This window comes from Nanorana parkeri, unplaced genomic scaffold (genome assembly GCF_000935625.1).
Source record: "Nanorana parkeri isolate BGI_ZX_2015 unplaced genomic scaffold, ASM93562v1 scaffold162, whole genome shotgun sequence".
NCBI lineage: Eukaryota > Metazoa > Chordata > Amphibia > Anura > Dicroglossidae > Nanorana > Nanorana parkeri.
Window position 1 is genome coordinate 31705 of NW_017306430.1, and position 8089 is coordinate 39793.

Here is an 8089-nt window from a genome sequence, read left to right on the forward strand (position 1 = left end):
GGGGGGTACTTAAAGGATAACTGTATAAAATATAGTTATCCTTTAAACAATGAAAGTGTCAGTGGATGTTGTTGTAACAGAGTCCTGTGGTTAATTTCACATGTCTGACACATTGCCTGATCTTGCAATCTTCTCCAAGACAGTTTAGATAGATCTGCATCATTTACTGTATGTTTCACTAGTGTTGTGACTGATTGGGACCTTCTTATAGGGAATCTGTGAAGACAAAAATACAGGAGCTGCAGATGCATGATTCACATCTGTCATCCTCATCCTGGCTTCACTACCTGCTTAGTCACTGTGATAGAACAAGAATTCAGCAATTGGTTTCTGAAGAGTCGAAACTGAGCAGCCCTGCATGCTTTTTCCAAGCCAGTGACTCACTAAATAATGCACCATGTAAAAAGAAACCTTGTAATGTGCAAATATCTAGGCCGCTTTTGCTTGAATTGATAGTTGCCTGGCTGGGAAGCCTACTTACACTGACTTTCCTAGCTGCATGCTTGCTCCCAGTCAGTTTCTTAAAAAGTAAAGGGAGGCAGTGATATTACCATCTGAGTGCTACCTTTAGTAGCTAATCTACTGAGGGCTATATTTGATCCAATAACAAAAATCTGGATGTACAAGCATAACAAAATGAAAAAGTCACATCAAAATAATTTTAAAGTATTAACATATTCTTGACAGGCTTTGAAAGAGCTTTAAAACAAGCCTTCACTGACCTCTGCAACTGCAGGTACTGTAGAGAAATGCATCTTCCAAGGCCACAACAGAGACTCAGTCTGGTTTTGGGCCCATTTGCACCAGTCTGGTTCAGTGCACTTATCACGTGTGCATTAAGGCAGCCTATCCATTTGAATAGGTAGGTTAATTGTGGGGCTCTTGCTAATAAATGGCACCACATTTCACCAAGACGCATGATGTGGATGGGTCCTTTTAACAGTTTGCAGCACCTACTGCTTGCTTACATTACAGAGCTGGCAAGCTAGCAAGACCCAGCTGCCAGAGAAATTAAGGGGAGAGGAGCTGTGTTTTCAGTGCCTTTTGTTGTGATCTCGGAGGATGAATTTCCCCACAATACCTACGGCTACAGCTAGTAAGTGTTGGTTTAAAACTTGTTAAGAATATGTAAATACTATAATGTCTATAGCATGGGCACAGGTAAACTTTAAGAACCTCAGGCAGATATAAAGATACACTTACAGTAGTTATGAATTCATTAAAACATCAAGCTTAACATTTTAAATGCACCTAGCTTTATCAGCCTTCTGTAACCCTAACCCGAAACAGCAGCATTTTTGCTGCCAGAGGGAGAGGCAGCACTAGAATCTGGTGTGCTACATGAACATGTGCTGAGATGAACACGCTGATAGAAGGACAGAGAGCAGGGGATCACTCATCAGTATTGTACTGCTCTTTCATCATCCAATTACAGCCTGATGGCAGGGAGGTGACCAAGCTTTATTAACTCCAGTAGAGACAAGCCAGGTCACCAACCTGGCTCTGCTGTCTGGCAGGGCTTTGCGATTCTGTGGACTAAAGAAATGAGGTTCCTGTGGTAGGTAAATACATGTATTTCAAATATTCATTTAGCTCTTTGCCTGGAGTCCAGCCTGTGTGACAACCATTGCTCCATCCATAGATGCAATGGAGAAATGAAAATAAACAAGGGCAGGAACTGTGTTATTTTACAGGATCACAAGCTAAAAACTAAAAAGAAATTCAATGCAGCCACCACATCTAAGGATTGGTAAGCTGCAATATATTTTTGTACAGTATTAGGGTTTAGATACACTGTAACATACAAAGCTGTTAGAGGCATGGATGGCACTGTTGCTGGAAATGATCACACTGTGCTTGATGACATCTCTAGATAAATTCACTTTATCTTCCAGGAAATAAGACATCATTGTGTTTGCTTTTAGAATACATCCTTTCAGCCTACATTTGCTCTTAAAAGGTCAGCCCTGTTTTGTACTTTGATGGAAACACATGTGATTGTAATGTCTTCCTTATATTGTAAAGTGCTGCGCAAACTGTTGGCGCTATAGAAATCCTGTATAATAATAATAATACTTTTAGGTTGATCTCTGTTGCCTTGAACTGGGATGGTTTATGTTATTTGGAGACATAATGAATAATAAGAGAGCAGCATAAAGACCTAGGTAGGCGTATCTCAATCATTTGAGGATAGCAATGGCTTATTTGATAACATGTTCATACTTGAGGATGCTGAAAATAAATATGTTGGTATACGCAATGTGCTAGGAGTGTTAGAAAATAAACAGTGCATATGCAAACGTTAGCACTTTAATTATACATTGTGGGAAGCCTGTCATACATTAAGTAACAACAATAGTAGACTGAACAGAGTTTCGCAGAGCCAGAATTTCCACCTCAGAAATCCCTCAATTTTCATGTATGCAAAGATAAATTATTTTGTGTCCTTTTTACAAAGGAGGGGTAGGGGAGAGGGGAGAGGGCTCAGTGGCAGTGGCTAGGCTATAGCACTCTATAGTACTTGTTGCTGTTGAGTTAAGATGTTAGGTAAAATACATTTGTAACCAATGAACCATCACATTCTCAAACAATTCATCCCAACACAGCTACCTCCTCATGCATCACTTGCCCCTCCCTTTTAGATTGTAAGCCCTCAGGGGCAGGGCCCTCCCTACCATCTTGTCTTGAATTGTATTGTGATTGTAATGTCTTCCTTATACTGTAGAGCGCTGCACAAACTGTTGGCGCTATATAAATCCTGTATAATAATAATGTTTTTTAGATAAAAAATAAAGCCAACATTGAGGATTCCATGTTGGTTTCGAGTGTCAGGAGTATTCTTAGCTATGTGCAGCTTTCAGCCCTGAACGCAAATAAAAGTCACAATGTTCTACTATATGTCCTTCAGCCTGTCATTTCTCCAGTTGCTATAGGCGGAGATGATGAAGCTGGATCTGTGCTTCATCAGCTTCTTTGGGATCTATAGGTGACATCAGTGGTTTTGATAGACCCCTGATGTCTCCATAAAGAGGTCACATCTTATTTTCTATCACATAGGGGTTTTGTTAGTCTCCAATGTAAAAGCAATAAAGTTAGGTGTGAGCTTTGTTTAGCAGTTAGCAGTCACTCTGAATAAAAAAAGCGAAATACTGTATTTAAAGTGACATTAAAGTCAAAATCTTTTTCCCCTCCCCCCAATGTCAATGTCAGCACTTAACTTAAATGATGTCTCTTAATCCGATCTTCTTCTTCTTTCCTGTCCTTTTCAGCCTTCTCTCCAGCGCTGCTGCGGCTCTCCGATCCAGCGCTGACTCCTCTGTCCATGCTGATACTTCCGATCCCATGGTGTCTGCATGCGGGTGCACGCGTCCATAGACTTACCTTGTGTCTCGCTTCGTCTCCCGGCCGAAAATCCGAACTGCGCATTGCGTCCGCCCCAAGATGCTTTTTCAGATTTTCAGACTTGTAAAGCGTTTTTTGTTTTGTTTTACTTTTTGCATATATCTACTGCTTGCTGGCAGTAGATATATGCTAAAAAAACAGAGGGTTTAGAAACCTTTTAATGTTGACTACCGGAATATTGCCCTTTTTATATTTTCATGTGGTGTGGTTATGTTTGAAAGTAGTCTATCTTTATTAATGAATATCACTGTTGTGTTGCATTGCACCTGCCATTCAGCCATAGCTGACAGTCATACGTGCTGTAGGCAAGGCTCACACTCCTCTACTGATTTTCATATATTAGGCAATGCGTTTTAATAGGCACATTGACTACACAGTTCTCTTTTGTTTTGCCTGACTGTAACACACCTGTGTTTATTTTAAACAGGAATCTTTTCTATCATGTTCTTATATCTTTCACTCACTCAAAATGAACAGTGTCAGCTTTCAATTAATGTTCAATGTGAGGACTCGTATAATGGCATTTAATTCTGACAAGCTTTATCATAATATTATATTACTAGTGTTATCGGGAATGCCTGGACAGGATACTGATTTCTAATAAGAATACCCGCCTAATTTCCTTACTTTTTTTTCCACCCTCGTATCTCTAGATCCTTGGTTCTCAACTGGGGGGTCATGACCCAAAAGTGGGTCGCGACCCCATGCTCAGTGTGTCACCGCATGCCTTGCACTTTTCTAGGTGAGAGGCTCCTCGGCCTCCCCCTAGTGCAGCACTGTCAGTTCTCCTGCCAAGCAGCCACTCAAAATATGCTGCCCAGCGCCGATTGTCAGTAGGTGTGTGAGATTGTGTCTCTGTATGTATGTCAGTGTTTTTGAGGGCCCGTTCAAACTAGTACAGTGCGCTAAACTGTACTATGCAATTGCACCTACCGTGCATTCATTTGAATGGTATCACAAATGCACCTCCCACCCACAGTTCGTGCGCTCGCACCGGAACGCGCAATACCCTAATGCCATGCGTTCCATTGCAGTGCGACTTGGGTCACGACTTAATGACCAAGGACAAATGTGGGTCCTGAGGTTACACAGGTTGAGAACCACTGCTCAGGATTATAAGCTCATGGAGGCATGGCTGCCTCTTTTCCTCCTCAGGACCCATTCACACCACATCCAGATCATCTCCAGACCGGGCCAGATTGTTTCAGAACCCGAAATGCATCCTAGTGTTTCCCTATGCTGTTTCTGCCCTCTGTTCACACCAGCGCAGTCCGTTCCAGACCAGTAAAATACTGCTAGTCTTATTTTGTCTGGTCTGGAATGCACTGGAACTGCGGGCAGGTTCACACCATTTTCCAGACTAGATCTGGACCAGAAAATGTTGTGAACCTGCCCTCAATCGTGTTAGTGTTCTGTATGGTTTTGCAATATATCTGTATTAATTCGCCACCGGAAATGTCTTAGCTGTATTACTCACCCTTGTCAGTGTAACATACAGTGCTACAGCATACACTAGCACCATATAAATCTATTATAATTACAAACACTCTCTTGTGCTTTTAAATATTCTATATAACATATCAAACATAACAAACTGGTGTCATAATAATAATGAAATGTATTTTATTCAGGCTATTCTGCATAAACATCTCATCGAAGATATTTGCACAATGTGCCAGATAACAATACAGACCCTTTCCTATGTTTAGCCTAGCCTAGCAGGGCTTTGCAGGCACCGATAATGCTCTCCCATCCTCTTAACAATGCAGAAGCAGCTAGCTATTTTTTCCCCGGATAGAATTCATAAATTGTTTCTTTCATACACTGGGAATACATTTGTGTAAAGAAACTGTAATTACATTCCTATCCTTTCATAGCTTATGCTCAGCTAGCATGTTTTCAGTGTTACCTTAGCAGTCCAGAGTCTTCTGAGCTAATGAGCTGCGGTGTGATCTGCTTCCAGACACAAGTCACTTTAAACTGAACCAGAAAGGAATCCTTTTATAATCACTCAATGTTGCTCCCTGGTGGATAACTTGTACACTGGTTTAAACGTATTTCCACTTTTGCAGCCAAATCGGGATAACATCTATTTTATATTTGTTACATCTTCCCGTTCACATAGCATGACTTTAAAACATATTGAACAATTGCTGCTTATCTGATGAAATGTTCTTTTCTGAAAACTCAAGAACTGAAAACTCCTGCTTAGTTTTCTCTTGCTATACAATGTTTATGAAGGGGCAGGGGAGCTGTGTTTGTCATAATTAACCCTGTCTGTACTGTGCTGGTAGATTTTATCGGTTGTAAACTAGGAGTGCCTGTCCTAACAAAGGGTAAAAGATCTTAAAGAAGAACTCCAGAAAAAAACTTTTTTAACCCTTGCAGTGGGGCTACCCTCCCACTGCAGGGGTTAACTGCTCGTTTTTGTCTAGGTGCTAAAAATAAAAGTTATACTCACCTTCACCGTTGAGCCGGCTGGCTGCTTCTCCTGTCTCTGAAGCCTCTCTCCTGCTATGCTGCAGCATTGGAATGTTCCTCAGCGTCCTCACGTCTATACACTGTGTGAAGAACGTGATGATTTATGGGACCTTAAACCACAGTAGAGAAGAGAGATAGGCTGGATGGATCTGTCTAAGAACAAGGTGAGTATAACTTTCTATTTAGCAGTTAACCCTTGTAGTGTGGGTGTAGCCCCACTGTTAATCCTTGTTCACACCAAGCGCGTTCCAGGTGCAGATCAGAGCAGTTACAGAACGGATCAAAACTGCATCCAATGTATTCCAATGGTATTTTGGGCTCTAGTTCACACCGCAGCGTTCAGTTCCAGAGCATGTAACAAAACTGCAACAAGCCCTATTTTACCTGCTCTGGAACAATCTGGAATGCATGCAAACGCATAAAAAATGCATACAAACGCACTGAAAGCCCATTTTAAACAAACACGGCCCGGAACGCGGCAAAAAACGCGGTATAACACACTGCCCTGTGTGTGCAGAAACTCATGCAGATCTGGTCTGCATTTGGCGTGAACAAGCCCTAAGCAGTGTTTTTGACGCGTTTTTTGACGCGTTTTTGACACCTTCAGGAACGTTTTTGCAAAAAAAAAATAATATTTTTTGTTGTTTAAAATGAGCTTTCAGTGCGTTCCAGGGCATTTGCATGCATTTTTTATGCGTTTGCATGTGTTCCAGAGCGTTTCAATTAGTTTTTTCTGAGATATTATAATATATAAATATATAATATAATATTTAAATAAATATGTCAACACCAGAAATAATGCATATTGTCTTAAATTAAAGGTATGCATAGTTAGCTTGTGCTTTTATAGGTTAGGTATGCCATGCTTCATTTTAGTTGGCTGCTCTATTTTCTGCCGTTTTGCTCTTTTTGTTTTATGTAGGTCCCTATGAACTCAGAATCAATGAGCAATTGCTTAAAATAGCTGTAGATTGAAAGTCATGTGTTTGTTCTATGCACAGCAGTTATGCAGCCTATTCACTGCAGTTAAAATGTCATGCTTATTTGTTTCTTCTGCTCAGATCGGTAACAGTTCAGGATTTCTTGGCTCAATAGAGTGCATGAAGAATACCTCTTTCTCATTTGAATGTTCCTCTGGATTATCATCAGATTTTCTTGTATCAACTGCTCTGGAAATGTGGACTATGGGGTCTATTCACAAAGCTGCCGAGGGCAGCCGAGTGAATGACCGATCAGAAGTGAAGTGAGCCGAACACTGTTCGGCTATTCACTTCAGGCTGGTACAGCTGATTTCAGCCGTACATCGGCTGAAATCAGCCGTACATCGGCTTGCTTTGTGTGGCTTCGGATCAGCCGAACATGCTCAGCATGTTCGGCTGACCCGAAGTGCAGAAGGAGTTCGACTCAGCCGATCCAACATCTGGATCGGCTGAGCCGAACCTCCGGCAGGCTTCACACTGCTGTTCGGGCTATTCTGAAAGATCCCGAACAGCAGTGAGAGAATAGCCGAATGCCGCCGAGCGGCATTTGGCTCGGCTGTTCTGCTCGGTCCCTCAGAGGCACCGAGCAGAACAGAAAAAGAGTGAAAAAAGTAGAAAAAAGTTAATAGAAAACGATTGTGCAGAGCTAGCAGTGACAGCTAGCTCCGCCCAATAGTTTCCTATTGTCCGGCGGCTCTGCTGCTGTAAAAAAATAAAAATAAAAAAAATCCCCCGGGCGCTCTGGGAGCCCCCCGCTCCCGGCCGCCAAGAAGGAAAACCCGCTGTGTCTTTTTTTTCCTTTATTCTGACACGAGCATGTCAAAAAACAAAAAAAAAAAAAAAAAGACGAATTCCCATTCAAAAGCATTGGGAGTTTACTATTGGCTATTTCAATTTGCAATAGCCAATAGTAAACTAGCATTGTACCCGCCCTCTGCTGATGGACCTGATGGGGAACTGCAAAAGAGGGCGGGTACAATGCTAGTTTACTATTGGCTATTGAAATTGAAATAGCCAATAGTAATGTCCCAATGCTTTTGAATTGGGATTTTTTTTTTTTCTCTCTATTCTGACATGTTCGCTCCGTGTCAGAATAAAGACACAGCGGGGTTTTTCTCCTTGGCGGCCGGGAGCAGGAGACTCCCGGGGCGCCAGGGAGAGTTAGATGTTTGGAGATCAGTGTCCCTGGTTAGCAACCAGGGACGCTGATCTCTCTGAAAGTGGCC

General features: G+C 41.8%; 1 protein-coding gene across 2 annotated transcripts in view; it reads right to left on the reverse strand.

The window, feature by feature from the left end:
- Positions 1-5373, reverse strand: part of LOC108785437 (hematopoietic prostaglandin D synthase-like) — a 31497-nt gene extending 26124 nt beyond the window's left edge. Inside the window, exons 1-2 of one of the 2 annotated variants that reach the window (XM_018554502.1) lie at positions 5312-5373; positions 584-589 (exon numbers count right to left, since the gene is read on the reverse strand). The gene's annotated coding sequence lies outside the window, so the exon portion shown is untranslated. The remainder of the gene's footprint in view (positions 1-583; positions 590-5311) is intronic. The other variant, XM_018554503.1, reaches the window with a different exon arrangement.
- Positions 5374-8089: the final 2716 nt, after the last annotated feature.